This window comes from Grammomys surdaster, unplaced genomic scaffold (assembly GCF_004785775.1).
Source record: "Grammomys surdaster isolate TR1022 unplaced genomic scaffold, NIH_TR_1.0 133, whole genome shotgun sequence".
Taxonomy (NCBI): domain Eukaryota; kingdom Metazoa; phylum Chordata; class Mammalia; order Rodentia; family Muridae; genus Grammomys; species Grammomys surdaster.
In genome coordinates this window covers 10826752-10847802 of record NW_021604591.1, presented here as the reverse complement: position 1 = coordinate 10847802, position 21051 = coordinate 10826752, and positions in this window count along the sequence as shown.

Sequence of the window (21051 nt, the reverse complement as noted above, 5' to 3'; positions counted from 1 at the left end):
CTCTTAGATAGGCATTGTGCCTATGCAACTCATTTAAGAATACAAAGTTTTGTCCAAGTCCTAGTAGCTGCTATTACAAAATGTTTAAAGTAAGTAAGTAACACAAATTAAGGGCCAGGTAGTAAATTGATAGTTATATTAGATTATGATTTAATTATAATAGATGTGTTCAATATTATTCAATTAGAAACAGCTAAGAGTAGTCGAGGTTTAACAGTTTGGATATATGTATATATATATATATATATATATATATATATATATATATATACTTGTAAAGGTGGGTCATTAATGCATAGGACATAGAGTTTCTTGGAATTGTTGGCAAGGCTGAATAAAACTGTACATTACACTTTTGAAAATGTAAACCATTGTATATTGAATATTGGACTTGCTTTCTATCTTCATGACTCATTTATATGTATGCTTTTATGAGTGCCTCCATCAAAGCAATAGTTGAATGTTTAAAATGATGGAAAAAATCTGCAAAGCGATTTCTATTCTACAAGAAAACCATCAACCATAGAAGGTTTGAAAAAGTAGTTTTACAATGTTATTGAAAAACAACTTGGCAAAAGAAAAGAGATAGATGGTAGTCGAAATTTTGAAGGTTTACAAATATGATTTCAGGCAGTGTTTGTTTCTAGTCAACTATAGTGGAATTTACCTTTGTGTTATTTTATTTGAGTCTTTCCAAATAAAAAATGAATCATAATAAAGATTAGGTTATATTGCTGTTTCAGTGCTGAAGTATTCTTTTTCTTTGGGCAGAAAATATGATGTCTCTAAACTGAAGCCATTGTTTGCAACCTGATCTCTGGTTCATTAGTACAATACATGGTATTCATAGTTTTATTATCTATGATTTCAGTTACCCATTATCAATCATTTTCCAAACGTATTAAGTGAAAATTCCGCAAATTACAATTATAAAAATTTGTACAATTACAGATTCAAATTATAAAATATTATAAAATGATGAAATCTTTCACCTGGCAGCTCCATCAAACCTCATATATGAATCCATACTTCCTCCATCAGAGCTACCAGCTTGTATGTAACTTATTCTTAGTGTCTTCACAACCATTCTGGTTCTTCTAACCACTGTCATGATGTCATAGCGTTGTGTTAAATAACACTTCGATATAACACTTAGGAAGCAGAGTAACACTATATTATAGCTCCTGTAGTATCATAATGACCACCACATTAGTCTTACTGCTGCTCAGTACACATTAACCATTCTTATAGGAAGAAGTGTCACCACAGTCAAATATTTCTCTATGGGGAGGGAAACATTCACAAAATTTTAATTATACAGTAATATTTTAATTTGTCCAATTTTGTTATTAGTTTTCATCGCTTTCTTATTTTGCTTAATATATAAATTCTAATTTTTGACATTTATAAAAGAATAGAAAAAAGATAGTTACACTTAGTTTATACCAATGGTTTAAGAGACCTAATGTGTTCTTAACACTTTTCTAGTGGCAAAAGAAGATGACTGTGTTAGAACAAGAGATAGGAAATTAAATCACCCAGGAATTAAAGCCTTTGGAAAATAATTTTCAAAGTTCCTCCATTATGAAATGAAAGAATAAATTGACATTGCTTGCTCTAGAGAAACTAAAGTCTCTCAATGTGATAATAAAGATTGAAAGCTCAGTAGAACATTTATAGAACTGCAAATATATTGAGAATAGAGGCATGTAAAAAAAAGTGTAGGAGGACTATATCCAGTCTCCCAGATTCTTCTAGTACTGCTGTGAGAGTCTTGACAATACATACACGATTAATGTGAATTCAATTACTTTCTAAGTCTTACATCTCAAATTACCTAAGGTTTTATACTCTATAGTACATAAACTTTTGAAAATGTGTGATGACTTGCTATGCAGTATTTGGAAGATGGAGACAGTGTATTAAGAGTTCAGTGTTATTCTCAGTTATGAGGACTTAAACCAAAATACATGGGTCAGGTGAATAGAGACACTCCTTATGGATAATAATCGGACCATGAAAATTTCAAGATTGTCAAAGTGGGGATAAAAAGGAGGATTTTTTTTCCAGATCTCACCAGGGAATGTACCAGATAATATACAAGAAGTAAGTATAACCTAAAGAATGAAAGATGATAAAGAATCAAAAGATATCCATCCCCAGCATGAACCAGAGGCTCATTCTTATTACTCTACAGGTCACCTAGAAGGAAGCAGGCCAGAAGGCTCTATTTTCCCTTCGGAGTTCAAAAACTTACCCATTTTGTTATGCCGAGAGAAAGATTCAGATTCTATGACAGGGCCAGTTAAAATGCATTTAATCTTAGCCAATTAATTTAGTAGAAGGCAGAGACAGTATTTACAAACCAACAGAGAGTGACAGCCCATGTCAGACACTAATCAATGCTTCACAGAATGATGAGAATGATCCAGAAAGATGGTCTTTTGTTGATTTGTTTGTTTGTTGATGTTTTCAAGATTTTTTAAATTACTGCAGATCACTTAAGTACTTCTAATCCTAACGTAGACTTACAAATTATACCTTGCGTTATGTAACAGCTCTTAGAACCTATGCAAAGTTGTCTAAGCTTCCTAGTCTAAAAGCATTAGCAACTGTGTTTACTTGCTGTTTTCTCTTGTTTGAATGGAAACACTGTCAGGTCCTCATTGTGTTCAGGCTCATGCAAAAGCAATGCTCATATTTTGTCTAGCTAGTATCATTAGGAGAGGAATTGTAGGTAACCCTTATTGAAAGTATCATTTCACTTCTGTTTCTCATCTTTTTTTATTGCTCATGTAACTTTCTATAAAATCCCAAACTAAAAATATATTCTTTTAAATTGACCTCATGAATAGACAAGGTCTAACTTTCCTTAAGAGGCCTGTGAAAGCAACACTTCTTTATTTGTAGTTCTTTGGATGAAGAAAATAGCAGTGTTATATTATAGACAGTTAGCAAATCAAATACTCCATTCCTGAAAAAAAGAAATAAAACTTGAAACACCTCCAGAATGTAATAGGTTATGGTAAACAGTGAGAAAGCATCTCAGTCCCCAAAAGGGCCGAGCCTAGAACCTTAGAACAATATTCACATAAATGCAAAGGGAATGTGAAGGTGGATGTTAAGGATATTCAATATGTAAATTTGCTAATTAGATCAACAAAAATAGAACTGGTGCCTTCTGTTACAAGAAGACAGGCAATATGCAAATATACCAATTAGACTCTCACAAATGGTAATTGACACATCCTGTATGAGAAATCTGAGGAATAGGAGGAAGGAAACAGTCTGTGTGGTGTAGGGGGTAGATTTTTATACTTGGTCTCTTTACAATCGGTGAAGAAAGCCTGTGATGCAATATTGAAACTAGAAGATCTAAAAGTCACAAAGGTGTAGCTTTCTTCCCTATAAGTTTAGAACCAAAATACACTTATTGTCTGTCTGTGGCCTCAGAAAATCTTTTGTCAGCTTAACCAGTTCAAACATGTAAAAAGGAATATAATTGCTCCATGTAGCATTGTGAGTCCTAAAATGCCACCATATGAACTGCAACCTCCCTAGATGTATAGGAACCCTTGCCACTGCCTTTGTCTCCAGAGGCAAAGAGAAATGGGATCTCCAACTTAACAGAAATCTAAACTAAAATGATTTATTTTCTAGGTTAACGTACTATTAATCAAAATTCTCTTCATAAGAGAAAAAGTTGCACAGACTGTAGGTAGAAAAAATTGATGGGCATTCTATAGTTTAATTGCAATATATTTCATGATGTTTTCTAAAGTTTAATTTACAAATTTAAGATGGTAATATATTTGTGGTTCTATTATTTCTCACCAGAAGTTGGAAATCCCCAAACAGATCCAAGGTCATTATTACAATTTGGTGTCTCTGAAAACCTGCATAAATCACTGCTTTCTCTTAACACTAATAATGCTGTTAGGGGAATGATCATCATAAATTAATGTGTCCAGATAAATAAATAAAACAAATTAAGTATACACTGAAGCAGAAGGTGGACTCCAATATGATACTGAGAACTGTGATGCTCAGAAAAAAAAAAAAAAAGCAAAAGCATTTTAGAGATCTAGTGTAGGAGGTTTCCCAAGAAGTCTACTAGAACACTGCAGAAGGCAATGAGGCCTGAGGTACAGACTGATCTTGAGGAAGAACAGCTTATATGAATTGGTAGAAGGACAGATTTCTATCAGGTTCTCATGATAAATGGAGAAAGCTTAATATGAGACATGAGACATTTGGCACACGGCTGTATTAATTTACTTTGTGTTTTTAAAATTTATATGTCCTCCTAAGTTGGAAACAAACACAATTTTCTTCTGTAAATAAAATATATTTTATTCTGATCCTCAATCTGATCCACACAAATATTATTGTGATTGCTTAAGTCTCAAAAATAAACTACATAATGTTTGGGTTATTATGACTGTGTTTTTGCTTTTAGGCTGTGTCTTACTTTGTTTTCGTCACTGACCAGGTATTTTCAGAGATGCACCTGCCTCTGCTTCCTAAGTGCTTGAATTAAATGTGTATGACACATCGCTAAGCTGTATCTAGGTTACTCTGAAGTTGATTGCTATGGATCTGAACTTCTTCTCATTTGTAACGAACAACTTTGCTGGACAGAAATATTTTAAACAAGTGAGGAGATACTTTAAGGTAAATTTGTAAGATGTGAAATGATGGTAACCTTATTCATATGGTACAGATTCTAGGTCATTCACATTACCTTATATGGAATATGAATATATTTTGAGGTTTTATTAAGCATTTTCTAGGTCATACACACTACATTGTATGAAATACAAATATATCTTGTGATTTCATTTGAATGTACATCCACAATTCCAAATGATCTTGAAAAAGTAAACTAAACACAATATAATATTTTAAAAAAAAGTTTTTCCTTTAGAAATTTAGGGTTTGCAAACTTGACAGTAACATTCTATTAAAATATATGTGTGTATATATGAGGTAAAGTGTTTAACTAAGGGAGTGCTCTCAGTCTGTTTCTATAATGGGTGATGCTTATATCTATATTTTCAAACCTTTATCCCTCCTTTAAGATGGTTCCTTATGATACTTGGTACTCAATTTGAACTTGCTCAGCAAAGTTCTGCATATTTCTATGAAATAATGCAAGACTTTAATAAAATCGGGTGTGACAATCAGTGTCCTGAAGTGTTGGCCACAATTTTTTTTTTTTTTTTTTAGCTATTTTTCTTATACATGCCACAATTCCAACCCTTATTCCATCACGGATAATTTCCAATGCTCCAATACTAGGTAGGAGAGAAAAAAAGTTAGAAGGGAAAGGGGGCATAGATCTATTTGAGACCACAAAATAGACTACTCTCTGCTGATGAGAAGTGTTAAGTTCCTTGGGCCATGTCCAAACTTCATCACCAGGGTATCTTCAATTTCTTCTTCTTTCCTCTTTGCTGTGGACCACTGGACAAACCACAGCAAAAAGAAACAGATGCAGCAGGAGGAACAACTGCCTTCTTGGAGTACCTCCTGCCCCTCTACAGGCTCTGGCATTTATTGCCTTTCTAGAGTCCACAGAATTAATCTATCTGCAGCTGGCAAAATTCAGGTCTTCCAATAGCATGAGGCAATCATAGTTAATGGCTGTGGACAAACTGCAGCAGCCCCATATCTCACATCTTGGTTTAACAAAAATACTTATATCGCACAACTAAGTTCTTATAGAAACCCAAACTTACTACATTGTCCATGGATCAGAAAACGTTCAATGCAATGCGGCTATGCAATGGCTGGCTCTTAGGTATAATCTTTGCTTTTGTGAAGGGAGGAATATTAGAGACTTAATGAAGATTTGAAATATTTCTTAATAAATATTTCTTAATAAGTATAATTTGCCATACTAAATCTACATTAATACATTACTGCCTTTCTAGATATCTGTTAGCCAGTATGGCAATGATTGATAGACGTTGTCAGTGTGCCCAAAAACATGGAGGTCCCACTGTCCAATACAAATCTACTTAGACACTTGTTGTATCAGAGCATGGAATAAGTAGAGGAGATTTTCAAAATGTGCTGTACAGATTTACATATGATATTATAAAAGATTTTGTTAAGTTACTTTGAAACTTTGAACTATTGCTAATGTGATGAATGACTATGAGAACAAATAATGATTTGTTTGGACTGTAATGTGGTTTGTGTTGGACCTCCTACCACCATAAAATTGAAATGTAGCTAGCAAAACTGAGAACTTGATATGAAACCAATTGTAATTTTATGAAATCTACATTCTAAAACCACATATCGATGGCTGCTATAATAGAGGACATGGCAAATCAGCATAGCCCTGAAGCAGTAGAATTTCTTTAGGTTGAGTCTTTGATCCAACGAGTGATGAAGCTACCAATCAGATAATAGCTTCTCAGGGGTGATGGATGCGCCAGAAAAAGATAAGACTTTACTGTAACTCATCTTTCCATTTGTTCCTAAGAAAAACCAAAAGCTACAGTAACAGCAAACATTTGTTAAATTTTGACAATGTAGTATTTCATTTCTCAACACACTGCATAAATCAGGCAATGGAATTATTTTATTTACAAATAGAGTAGATGATAACCAAGAAAAAATGTGAATTTGAGAGTAATCTAGTTCTGAAGTCTCAAATTACATACCATGACTCTCACCTGTTTTCCTTACACTTGTGAATGGAGGCAGGTAGACAAGGATTCAAGGCAAGTTTGACCAATATATTGAGTTTTCAGGCAAACATGAATGAACAAAAATAGTAGCAATAATATAAAACTCACATCCTGGCCACTATACGTAATGCTGTGGCAGCCCTAACAGATACTTATCACTTAAAAGATCAACAGTAGCTGGTTGCTAGGAAATTCATTGAATCTACTTAAAATATGTATCTTTTATTTTTCCCAAATTGAAATCCTACATAAGGCTTTTGGATGAACACACCACCCATGTCTATCTAACAGAACACTTTTTACAATATTAAAAGAGGAATTATTTCTAAGAGCATAATGATAGACTCAATTCAAGTATTATGTAAAACAACAACTAGGTTTTGTGAATTACATTCTGAATTTAATGCAGAAATTTCCTTTGGGAGTGAGACATCTGAAAAGAGGCAAAGGTAGGTAAAAGTATTATTAGAGAGCAAAACGTCCTAAAAGTCCTATGTAGGAGGCACTACTTCTGGGGACCTTACATTTTTAAATGGATGCTATGGTTAATTGGTGTGGGAATCTGGGGCATGAGGACATATGAGAAAGCTAATATAAGGCATTCAGACAGGCTCACCTTCTGGCTCACTAATCACCCAACACCCCATCCACTGCCAGCAACTGTATAAATCAACCCCTAGTTGGCACACCTGGTTCTAACAACTTAAGGTCTTGTACTCTTCTGGTGCTCCTAGGGGAAGTGATGATAAGCATTTCTCTCTGAGTGAACTCTCTCAAATCAAAAAGGAAAAAAAGTAAAAGAAAGAAAAGAATAGGGTCCTATACTTGCCAGCTTCTTTGCTTTCATTAAAGAATTCCAACATACCACCAAGTCTTACAACCTTGCCATCTATGACATTAACATGATTCTTACCAACAACGCTCTCCCTGAGGAACACAGGGAGTCTGGGACAGCCTAGAGTTTACACAGATTAGGTCCACCAAGCTAACATTGCTCACCTAAGAGATGCTGATTGGATCTATGATACCCTGGGCAATATCCTAGCTAAAGATCAATTTAAAACCTGACTCCTGGGTGGTCTTTGTAAGGCTACCCTTAAAGAAGTAAACTGAAAAACCCACAAGGTCTTCCAAAGCAAATACGAAAATCGATTTCAATACCTAGACTACCTTATAAATGCCCACTTACAATATAGCATTCTGAATCCCAAGACCCCAGATGAAAAATAATTCTTCATGAAACCTCTTCTTTTTCTAAAGTTTCCCAACCTTAGGGCCATATTTAACATAAAGAGAAACAACAACAACAACAACTCTGAAAGCCAAAGAATTCATGCTGGCCTTCTAGTTGTATCATTGGAGAGATCAAAGACCTCCTGAAAAAAAGTACCAAATGATTGCTAAGGCTTTGCATGGAGGAGACAGACATTGCCCACACTCCTTTGCCTCCCACAGTCTGAGACAACCTAAAGATTGGAAAATAAAATCTTCATTAACCACATCTGATAGAGGGCTAATATTGAAAATTATATATAAAGAACTCAAGAAGATAACCACCAAAAAAACAAGCAACCCAATAAAAAAATGGGGCATAGAACTAAACAGAGAATTCACAACAGAGGAATCTTGAATGGTTGAGAAGCTCTTAAATGTCCAAAGTGCTTAGTGATCAGGGAAATGCAAATCAAAATAACCCTGAGATTCCACCTTACACCAATCAGATTGGTTAAGATCAAAACCTCAAGTGACAGCAAATGTTGGCTAGGATGTGGAGAAAAAGGAACTCTCTTCCATTGCTGGTAAGATTGCAAACTGATAAAACCACTCAGGAAATCAATCTGGAGATTCCTTAGAAAATTAGAAATTGGTCTACCTGGAGATCCAACTATACCTTTCCTTGGCACAGACCCAAAGATGCCCTACCAGGCTACAAGGGCATGTGTTCCACTATGTTCATAGCAACCTTGTTTGTGGTTGCCAGAAGCTGGAAACCACTCAGATGTCCCACAAAAGAAGAATGAATACAGAAAATGTGGTTCATTTACACAATGGAATATTACTCAGCTATTAAAAACAAGGACATCTTGAGGAAAAAGGAAAAAGATAGAACTAGAAAATATCATCCTGAGTGAGGTAACTCAGAACCAAAAGGACATGCATGGTATGTACTCACTAATCAGTGAATATTAGCCAAAAAAATGTACAGAATACCCAGGATATAATCCATAGAACTCAAAAAAGTTAACAAGCTGAAGGACCTAAGTGAAGACTCCTCAATCCCACTTGGGAAGGAGAAGAAAGCAATCACAAGAGGGGGAAGGAAAGAAGAACCTGGGTGGGAAAGGGGACAGGTAGGGGAAGAGGAGAACTTGATCAAGTATTGGATGGGGGGAACAGGACTGAAGCCCTGAGGGCCAGCAGAAAAAATGGAAACAGGCAGTCTTGGGAGGTAGGAGGTGGGGAGACAGAAACTGCTGTCCCCTGTGGTTGAATTGGGGAAAAGCTAGAAGCAGCTGAAGAAGAGGGGCACCCTGTAGGGGGACCAGCAGTCTCAACTAACCTGGACCCTTGATATCTCTTTTGGCCACCAACCAGACCACATACACCAGTTGATATGAGACTCCCAACACTTGTACAGCAGAGGACTGCTGGATCTGGACTCAGTCAGAGAAGATACAACTAATCCTCAAGAGACCTGAGGCCCCAGGGAGTGGGGATGTATGGTGGCATGGTAAGATGTGGTGGTAGGGTGGAGACAGTGGAGGTGAAGGATGAGGTATGGGATGTGGAACATTCAGAGGTTGGACCAGGAGGGGCACAAAATCTGGATTGTAAAGAATGATTAAATAAAATTTAAAAAGTATAAAAATATATAAATACAACATTAAAATAATAAAAATAAAAATTCACAAGAATAAATAAAATAAATAAAAAGCAAAAACCCCATGCACGCTATTAAAAACAAACAAACAAAACAAAAATGAAAAATTATAACAACAATAACAACAACAACAACATAACCTACCATCAATTTACAAAGCTGACACCTCAGCCTGAATCAGAAACTAGAGAAGATGAGGAAGAAGCAGGGGATCTCTGACTCCTGGACATCCAGATGCCACTGGAAATCAAAGGGAGTTGGAAATGGATAGGATCCACAGGCTGAGGAACAGGGAAGGGAACATGGGAGCTTGTCCAGGATCTTGAAGAGGGCTTCTGTATGAGACTCTGTAGATGAAAGCTTCCTCCATGCTCCCCTAAGTGCTTCTCAGTGAAAAAGACAGTTTATGCCTGTCCACAGTCTATGCCTGTCCATACCATTTATTGATTATTCATCCTAGAAAATGGCTTCAGATAACTTCCTCAGGGTAGATCAGATATTAAAAATCTTTTGTAGGAAGAAATTTCCAGGAAGGGGGAAAAGGAAGCTTATTGGCTCAATCCTCATTTCCAATCTAGATACCTCATTAGCATAGAGAGCTCTGTTCTGTGTTACATTGGTCATGTCCCCATGTGGGGAGTGTGGTCATGTGTTCCAGGCCAGGAATCTGGTAGGGAACAGTGAAACTCCTCCTGGACTCAGATGGGTTCCATGGTCTCTAAATCCAATCAACCTTACTATGTTTCCTGGCATGGTCCACTGTCCAACAACAGAGACCTCATGTATTTACCATATATTTAATTTTAGGTAGTGTGTGTTTACTAAAAGAATGTCTAACATCCTAGAAAAGGGAAATGGCTCACCGGGTACATGCTTGCTAGGACCATGTCAAACATGACATACGATCAAAGTTTGGACTCCAGAAATCCATCAAAATGTTAGGTGGGTATAATGGCTCACATTTTATTCTAGTCACAGATGACTGAAATCTGCATCCCCAATGCAACATATAACTACTATATATTATATAACATAGTATATATGATAAATTTAGTTCATGTTCTATATTCAATGAATGTGAGTAACAATACTTTTACAGATTGTTGATAATTTTCTACAAACATTAATAATTATGAAAGTTCCCCATTAGCTGCAATGTCTGAGAATGTGTCCCCTTAGTATTTGAAAGGCCCATGTTAAAGGCTAATTATCTTTGAAAATGGCATTTATCCAAATGTTGCAGGTTAAAGTACTGATGTGTGCCTATCAGGTAACCCCCTAGATGCTACTATTCCACTAGCACTCAATGTAGCTTTCATCTTGACAAACAAATTGTAGGTTTCCTAGATTTACTTGCAATCTATTTTAGTTTACTGCCATGAATTATTTATATTGTTTTCTTCTCATTCAAGTTATAACAAAAGAGAAAGGCCTGAGGTACACTTACAAATGCTAGTGACTTTGAGGCATGGTTTTCTTTCAAACTATCATAGGTCAAGTTCTTAAAATATAAAAGCAAACCACCCATAGTTTCCGTATATCTTTTCACAAAAAAATAAATGAAAGAAGAGGAGGAGGAGAAATAATTTAATTTGAGTATCACAGACAACACTTTCCCAAAATCCCAAATTTAATGGTTTATTAAAACCATTAAAAACTTATAACACACATATATATGTATATATATGTATATATACATACATACATACATATATATATATATTACAGTCTCTGATACAGGCATATCCTGCTCAAAATTGGGGGACATGGGCTTTGAAACAACCATGGGATATTTAAATATCACATTTCAGCAATACAGGAAGATGAAAAAAAGGAGGTGAATACAAAACACAAAGTGCATCTTCTAGTTAAAAAATGGACAAAATGTAACTCTTAGGCATCAGCAGAGTGTTGTCTTCCTATTTCACAGCATGATGTCCCTTAATCAGCCAGAGGAGTCTCTTGTCTTAAAGGGTTGATATCTATGTAAGTTATAGGAGCCTAAGAAGATGTTTTATCATAATGGTTCCCTAATACTGCTTCTGTGGGATACTAGTAACAAAAAAATGGGAGAATAGGTCTCCAGGAAAGACCCTATGACAGTACCTGGATTTAAACAAGCTATTTATTGTAGAAATTATAATCTATAATATTCTAGTATATTAAACACATTGTGAGAACTTATCTAATATTTTTAATAACTTAAATGTTTGTATAACTTTTTGAGACAATATCTAATTGCTATCTCATGTCAAAAGCTGAAAATCTGGGAACAGAGAATCCTAATGTTTGTGTGATTTTTATTCTTTTGTTGCTGTTTGATATAATATCTCGCTATAAAGCTTGAATGTACTTGAACTTGAGAACCTCCTGAGTAGGCTTCCTAAGGGTAATAGTCACGAGAAACACCACTTCATTGAAAAACTTTCCTTTCCTCAAACATGCAGCTTTCTTATTCTGTGAACTTTTACATTTCTGCCATAAATGCAGATGGTGGTAACTGCAGTATGCTAGTTATCTGTATCTATTCTCATTGGATGCCATCCTTTCACTTTCAGTTAACACAGTGGTTCCAGTGAAACACAGCTTCCACTGTTCATTTGAGTTCTTTTCTTTGGCCAAATGCTCCTAATTGTAGCACATAAAGTATAGATGACATGAGAACCTCTCCATAGAAACATAAAGGTATCCATATGAAAATTTAAATGTAAAAGGAAGTGCTTCATTTCATTCAATTCTGTTAACAGAGAAAATGAGAAATTCAACAATCTTAGAGAACATTCATCTATTGCTCTAGAAAAGTCTTTCATCATTCCCATCTCCCTTTAATTATTTCTATGTACTCAATGTTACCTCTTCTCTCTTATGCTAGGAACATTCTCCTACACAATGGAGTCTGTTGCTGTGTCTTGTTTCTCCAGACCTCAAGATTGCAAAATTCATTACAGCTCTCCTAACCTATCCCACACCTTTTATTTGTCATGAAAATGCCACCTATCTCATTAGCCTAATATATAGGCATATATACAATTTAGATGATAGACCTGGGATAAATCAAAAACTACAATCAAAATAGTTCTTAGAAAAGATGTTCAGAGATAGTGAACACGTATTTAGAGAAAATTTCAGAATTCTTCCAGATGAATTTGGCTCAGGATTACATGGCCTGTATAAACTGCTAAAAATTCTGGTTAAATCCTAAAATGTAGATGGTGAAAGATGATTGAATTGATTCCCCCAAATAAATTACAACATCATCATGGCTATAATAAGTTTGATGGCCACAAAATGGAAAATATAACAGATCAAAGTATTTTAAAATCCATAATTTTATCCAAACAAATTTAATTTGAGCCGTAATTCAGTCATGAAAATAAAATCCACAACAAAAGATAAAATTAACCAAAAAATATCTGCCTTGATGAACTTGATATTACATACTATCAACTAAACTAGAACCCTGGGAGCTCTGAGAGAATGAGCCACCAACCAAAGAGCCAGGTACTTAGAGGGCTACCTTGTATGGCCTCAGTGGGAAGATCAGCCTAATTCTGCAAAGACTTGATGTACCAGGGTTGGAGGATACGTAGAGAGGCCCCATCCTCTCTGAGGTGAAGGAAAGGGAGGATAGGGAGAGGGACTTTGTGAGTGGGGACCAGAAGAAGTCAGAATTTGGGATGTAAATAAATAAATAAATAAATAAATATTCATACATAACTGTGTGTATGTCTGTAAGAGTCCTTTCATTGTATTTTGCAGATGTATCCAGACCTAACATTGGTAATTTAATTAAAAAACAGAAACTAGATTTTGAAGTATAACCCTCAGCTTCTCTGTATAACACCTGTCAGAATAGTTTGAAAGGAATTCAGAATCAAAATAGTACAGAACAGAAACAAAACTGTGGAGGTGTAGATGACCTCTCTAGTTTCCCCCTTCTCAACTGATTGCATATTCTCAAGCACAGCAGTAGACTGTATGCATAGCAGAGCTGTTAAAACCTTTCTGTATCTTACAAAAGAAAAACCAGATGATACAAAATTATCTGGAAACAGAGCAAAAAAAAAAAAAAAAAAAAAAAAAAAAAACCATCAGCAATGTGCCATCACTGCAATAGCCAGTGTGAAATATCTCTACATCTTGAGGGCCCTCACCATCAGTTTATGGTTGATGAAAAAGATTACCCTTTTCACTTTACATACTAGCAACTGACCAACGCCATCCTTAACATATACCTTATGCCCTTGAATGAAAACCATTTTCTATCAACTCAGAAACACCACATTTATAAATATAACAGGAGGAAAAATTACTTTGCAAATGAAATTATAATATTAATATTCATCAGTAGGATTATTTTAACACACCAGATGATTTTTCTATTCATAAGGAGGTTGTGTTGTTCTCAATATGATTTTTGCCTTCATAATTTTATACACTAGTGTATTGGCAGGTTTTGTTTGTCAGGTTGACACAAGCTAGAGTCAGCAGAGTGGATGGAGCCTCTGTTGAAAAATGTTTTCATGTGATCCAGCTGTAAGGCATTTTCTCAGTAACCAGCAGGGAACATTCCAGCTCATGATGGGTGGTGTCATCTCTGGGTTGGTGGTCCTGGGTTTTATAATAAAGTAGCTTGAACAACACAGGAGAAGCAGGCCAGTAAGCAGCACCCCTCCATAGACTCTGCATCAGATCCTGCCTTCAGATGCTAGCCCCATTTGAGTTCCTGTCCTGACTTCCTTCAATGATGGACTATGATCTGGAAGCATAAACTTTTTAGCAACAAATTGCTGTTTGTTCATGGTGTTTTCATTCCAGCAATAGAAATTCTAACTAAGACATGTAGCTAAGGACATTGGAGCTGTATTTAGCATTCCCTCAGTTAAAAACTGGCAATGTTTTCAGGACAAAATCTATGTAAGTTTTCATAACTACTTTAAAAACATTTACCCAAACCTCACTGATTGTTCTTAAAGCCTGAAGAAACAAAGAAGATGAACTTATTGTTGAAGTACTTCACTAGACTTAGAAAATTCTCATACTCCACTAACAATAGTAAAACAAGTGAACTTTATGAAAATTAGAGTCTGTTGTAGATCCTCATAGTAATATACAGATTTGTTATCACTAAGTGGCTATTAGTGCTCAAACCAAATATCATCCTATCTTCCATACTTCATGAAGAACTTATTTCAATGTCATGGCTATTTACTCTGCCTTTGCAGTATACTGATACATCAGTATCAGTTCTGATTTCTTTTTTTTTTATTGGACATTTTATTTACATTTCATATGTTATCCCCTTACCCCATCCCCCACCCACCCGGGAAGCCCCCATCCCCTTACCCCTCCTCCTTCTTCTCCGTGGATGTAACCCTCACCTACCCCCCCCCACTCCCACTTCCCCACCCTCAAAATTCCCACCAGCTGGGGCGTCCAGCCTTCATGAGGTCAAGGATCTCATCTTCCACCTGTGCCCGGCAGGGCCCTCCACTCTTACATACTCAGCTGAAGCCCTGGATCTCTCCATAAGTGCTCCCAGGCTGGTGGTTAGGACCCTGGGAGCTGTGGTTGGTTGGTATTGTTGCTCTCCTCATGGTGCCGCAAACCCTTTCAGCTCCTTCAGTCTTCACTCTAACTCCTCCATTGAGAACCTCATGATCAGTTCAATGGCTAGTTGTGAGCATCTGCCTCTGAATATGTCAGACTCTTGAAGGCCTCTGAGGAGACATCCATATCAGGCCCTTATTGGCATGCACTTCCTGACTTCCACATCAGCAACTACCTTTGGTGACTGCACATGGGATGGATACTCAGGTGGAAAGGTCTTCAAATGGCCCCTCCTTCAGTTTCTGTCCCTCACTTTGTCTCCATATTTGCTCCCTTAAGTATTTTGTTGCTCCTTCTAAGAAGAACTGAATCACCCCCACTTGGTCTTCCTTTTTTATGAGCTTCATGTGGCCTGTGAGTTGCATCTTGGGCATTTCAAGGTTCTGGGCTAATATCCAATAATCAGTGAGTGAATACCATGTGTGTTCTTTTGTGATTGGCTTACTTAACTCAGGATGATAATTTCTAGTTCCATCCATTTACCTAGGAACCTCTCGAATTCATTGTTTTTAATAGCTGAGTAATACTCCATTGTGTAAATATACCACATTTTTTGAATCCATTCCTCAGTTGAAGGTCATCTGGGTTCTTTTCAGCTCCTGGCTATTATAAATAAGGCTGCTATGAACATAGTTGAGCATATGTCCTTGTTATATGTTCGAGCATCTTCTGGGTATATGCCTAGGAGTGGTATAGCTGGATCCTCAGGTAATGCTATGTCTAATTTTCTGAGGAACCGCCACACTGATTTCCAAAGTGGTTGCACCATCTTGCAGTCCCACCAACAATGGAGGAGTGTTCCTCTTTCTCCACACCCTCACCAGCATCTACTATCACGTGAGTTCTTAATCTTAGCCATTCTGACTGGTGTGAGATGGAATCTCAGAGTTGTTTTGATTTGCATTTCCCTGATGACTAAGGACACTGAACATTTCTTTAGGTGCTTCTCAGCCATTTGAGTTTCTTCCGTTGAAAATTCTTTGTTAAGCTCTATACCCCATTTTTTAATAGGGTAATTTGGTTGTCTGGAGTCTACTTTCTTGAGTTCTTTGTATATATTGGATATTAGCCCTCTATCAGATGTAGGATTGGTAAAGATCTTTTCCCAATTTTTTGGTTGTCGTTTTGTCCTATTGACAGTGTCCTTTGCCTTACAGAAACTTTGCAATTTTATGAAGTCCCATTTGTCAATTCTTGATCTTAGAGCATATGCCATTGGTGTTCTGTTCAGGAACTTTTCCCCTGTGCCCAAGTATTCGAGGCTCTTCCCCACCTTCTCTTCTATTAGTTTCAGTGTATCTGGTTTTATGTGGAGGTCCTTTATCCACTTAGACTTGAGCTTTGTACAAGGAGATAAGAATGGATCAATTTTCATTCTTCTACATGTTGTCCTCCAGTTGAACCAGCACCATTTGTTGAAAATGCTGTCCTTTTTCCACTGGACAGTTTTAGCTCCTTTGTCAAAGATCAAGTGACCATAGGAGTGTGGGTTCATTTCTGGGTCTTCAATTCTATTCCATTGATCTTCCTGCCTGTCTCTGTACCAATACCAGGTAGTTTTTATCACTATTGCTCTGTAGTACAGCTTGAAGTCAGGAATGGTGATTCCTCCAGAAGTTCTTTTATTGTTGAGAATAGTTTTCGCTATCCTGGGTTTTTTGTTATTCCATATGAATTTGAGAATTTCCTTTTCTAACTCTGTGAAGAATTGAGTTGGGATTTTAATGGGGATTGCATTGAATCTGTAGATTGCTTTTGGCAAGATGGTCATTTTTATTATATTAATCCTGCCAATCCATGAGCATGGGAGATTTTTCCATCTTCTGAGATCTTCTTCGATTTCTTTCTTCAGGGTCTTGAAGTTCTTGTCGTACAGGTCTTTGACTTGCTTGGATAGATTCACACCAAGGTATTTCATATTATTTGCAACTATTGTGAAGGGTGTCATTTCCCTAATTTCTTTTCAGTCTGTTTGTCTTTCATGTAGAGGAAGGCTACTGATTTGTTTGAGTTGATTTTATAACCAGCCACTTTGCTGAAGTTGTTTATCAGGTTTAGGAGTTCTCTGGTGGAAGTTTGGGGGTCACTTAAGTATACTATCATATCATCTGCAAATAGCGATATTTTGACTTCTTCCTTTCCTATTTGTATCCCTTTGACTTCTTTTTGCTGTCTAATTGCTCTGGCTAAGACTTCCAGTACTATATTGAATAGGTAGGGGGAGAGTGGGCAACCTTGTCTAGTCCCTGATCTTAGTGGGATTGCTTCAAGTTTCTCTCCATTTAGCTTGATGTTGGCTACTGGTTTGCTGTAAATTGCTTTTACTATGTTTAGGTAGGGGCCTTGAATTCCTGATCTTTCCAAGACTTTTATCATGAAGGGATGTTGAATTTTGTCAAATGCTTTCTCAGCATCTAGTGAGATGATCATGTGGTTTTTTTCTTTAAGTTTGTTTATATAGTGGATTACATTGATGGATTTCCGAATATTGAACCATCCCTGCATTCCTGGGATAAAACCTACTTGATCATGATGGATGATTGTTTTGATGTGGTCTTGGATTCGGTTTGCTAGAATTTTATTGAGTATTTTTGCATCGATGTTCATAAGGGAGATTGGTCTGAAGTTCTCTTTCTTTGTCGGGTCCTTGTGGGGTTTGGGTATGAGTGTAATTGTAGCTTCATAGAACGAATTGGGTAGTGTTCCTTCTGTCTCTATTTTGTGGAATAGTTTGAAGAGAATTGGTATTAGGTCTTCCTTGAAGGTCTGATAGAATTCAGCACTAAAACCATCTGGTCCTGGGCTTTTTTTAGTGGGGAGGCTTTTGATGACTGCTGCTATTTCCTGAGGGGTTATGGGACTATTTAGATGGTTTATCTGCTCCTGGTTTAACTTCGGTACCTGGTATCTGTCTAGGAAATTGTCCATTTCATCCAGGTTTTCCAGTTTTGTTGAGTATAGGCCTTTGTATTAGGATCTGATGATTTTTTGAATTTCTTCAGTTTCTGTTGTTATGTCTCCCTTTTCAGTTCTGATTTTATTAATTTGGATACTGTCTCTGTGCCCTCTGGTTAATCTGGCTAAGGGTTTATCTATCTTGTTGATTTTCTCAAAGAACCAACTCCTGGTTTTATTGATATTTTGTATTGTTCTTTCTGTTTCTATTTGGTTGATTTCAGCCCTGAGTTTGATTATTTCCTGCCTTCTACTCCTCCTGGGTGTATTTGCTTCTTTTTGTTCTAGAGCTTTTAGTTGTGCAGTCAACTTGTTAGTGTGTGCTCTTTCCAGTTTCTTTTTGTAGGCACTTAGAGCTATGAGTTTTCCTCTTAGCACTGCCTTCATGGAGTCCCACAAGTTTTGGTATGATGTGTCCTCATTTTCATTGAATTCTAAAAAGTCTTTAATTTCTTTCTTTATTTCTTCCTTGACCAAGTCATCATTGAGTAGAGAGTTGTTCAGTTTCCATGTGCACGTGGGTTTTCCATTGGTTTTGTCATTATTAAAGACCGGTCTTAGCCCGTGGTGATCTGATAAGATGCAAGGGATTATTTCAATCTTTTTGTATCTGTAGAGGCCTGCTTTGTGACCAATTATATGGTCTATTTTGGAGAAGGTACCATGAGGTGCTGAGAAAAAGGTATATTCTTTTGTTTTATGATGAAATATTCTATAGATGTCTGTTAAGTCCATTTGGTTCATAACTTCTGTTAATGTCAAAGTGTCTCTGTTTAGTTTCTGTTTCCATGATCTGTCCATTTCTGAGAGTGGGGTGTTGAAATCCCCCACTATTATTGTGTGAGGTGTAATGTGTGTTTTGAGCTTAAGTAAAGTTTCTTTTATGTATGTAGGTGCCCTTGCATTTGGAGCATAGATGTTCAGAATTGAGAGTTCACCTTGGTAGATTTTTCCTTAGATGAGTATGAAGTGTCCTTCCTTATCTTTTTTGATTAATTTTGGATGAAAGTCAATTTTATTTGATATTAGAATGGCTACTCTAGCTTGTTTTTGGGACCATTGGCTTGGAAAATTGTTTTCTATGCTTTTATTCTGAGGTAGTGTCTGTCTTTGTCACTGAGGTGCGTTTCTTGTATGCAGCAAAATTCTGGGTCTTGTTTGTGTATCCAGTCTGATAGTCTGCATCTTTTTATTGGGGAATTGAGACCATTGATGTTAAGAGATATTAAGGAAAAATGATTGTGGCTTCCTGTTATTTTTGCTATTAGAGGTAAAGTTATGTTTGTATAGTTATCTTCTTTTGGGGTTGTTGGAAGATTACTTCCTTGCTTTTTCTAGGTTGTAGTTTCCCTCCTTGTGTTGGCGTTTTCCATCAATTATCCTTTGAAGTGCTGGGTTTGTGGGAAGATATTGTGCAAATTTGGTTTTGTCATGGAGTATCTTGGTTTCACCATCTATAGTGATTGAGAGTTTTGCAGGGTATAGTAATTTGGGCTGGCAATTGTGTTCTCTTAGGGTCTGTATGGTGTCTGTCCAGGCTCTTCTGGCTTTTATAGTCTCTGGTGAAAAGTCTGGTGTAATTCTTATAGGTCTGCCTTTGTATGTTACTTGACCTTTTTCCCTTACTCCTTTTAGTATTTTTTCTTTGTTTTGTGCATCTGATGTTTTGATTATTATGTGATGGGAGGTATTTCTTTTCTGGTCTATTCTATTTGGTGTTCTCTAGGCTTCTTGTATGTTTATGGACATCTTGTTCTTTAGGTTAGGGAAGTTTTCCTCAATAATTTTGTTGAAGATATTTACTGTCCCTTTAAGTTGGGACTCTTCATTCTCATCTATACCTATTATCCTTAGGTTTGGTCTTCTCATTGTGTCCTGTATTTCCTGGATGTTTTGAGTTAGGAGTTTTTTGCATTTTGCATTTTCTTTGACAACTGTGTCAATATTTTCTACCGTATCTTCTGCATTTGAGATTCTCTCTTCTATCTCTTGTATTCGGTTTGTGATGCTTGCGTCTATGACTCCTGATCTCTTTCTTAAGTTTTCTATTTCCATGGTCGTCTCCCTTTGAGCTTTCTTTATTGTTTCTATTTCCATTTTCAGATCCTGAATGTTTTTGTTTAATTCCTTCTTTGTGTTTTCTTGCATTTCCTTAAGGGATTTCTGTGATTCCTCTTTAAGGGCTTCTCTCTGTTTACTTGTACTCTCCTGTATTTCTTTAAGGGAGTTACTTAATTCCTTCTTATAATCCTCTATCATCATCATGAGAAGTGATTTTAATTCTGAATCCTGCTTTTCAGGTGTGATGGGGTGTTCAGGGCTTGCTATATTGGGAGAACTGGGTACTGATGATGCCAAGAAACTTTGGTTTCTGTTGCTTATGTTCTTGCGCTTGCCTTTCGCCATCTGGTTAACTCTAGTGTTGCCTGCCCTCACTGTGTAAGACTGGAGTCTGTATTTCCAGTTATCTTGCTTGTTGCAGAGCTTCTCAGATCCAGATGTCTCTGTAGTCTTATGATCCTAATCTTGGTGTCTGCTGCTCTGAGTGCAGTGGCTCCTCTGCTGCTCTGAGTGCAGTGGCTCCTCTAGGATGACTCAGGAGCCAGTATCTCCACAGGACAGGAGTAGATCAACTCAGTGTCAGCTGCTCTGAGTGCAGTGGCTCCTAGGCTGCTCTGAGTGCAGAGGCTCCTCGGCTGCTCTGAGTGCAGAGGCTCCTCTAGGTGACTCAGTCAGTATCTCCACAGGACAGGAGCAGACCAAGTCTGTGTCTGCCCCAGCCCACAGGACCAGGCAGGGGAGGAAGGGAAGTGGAATTCTGGAGGGGCGGGGTTTGGGTAGCTGCTGTGCCCTGAATGTCCCTGGCTCCCAGATGTATCTCTGGGGCTTAGGGAGTGAGAT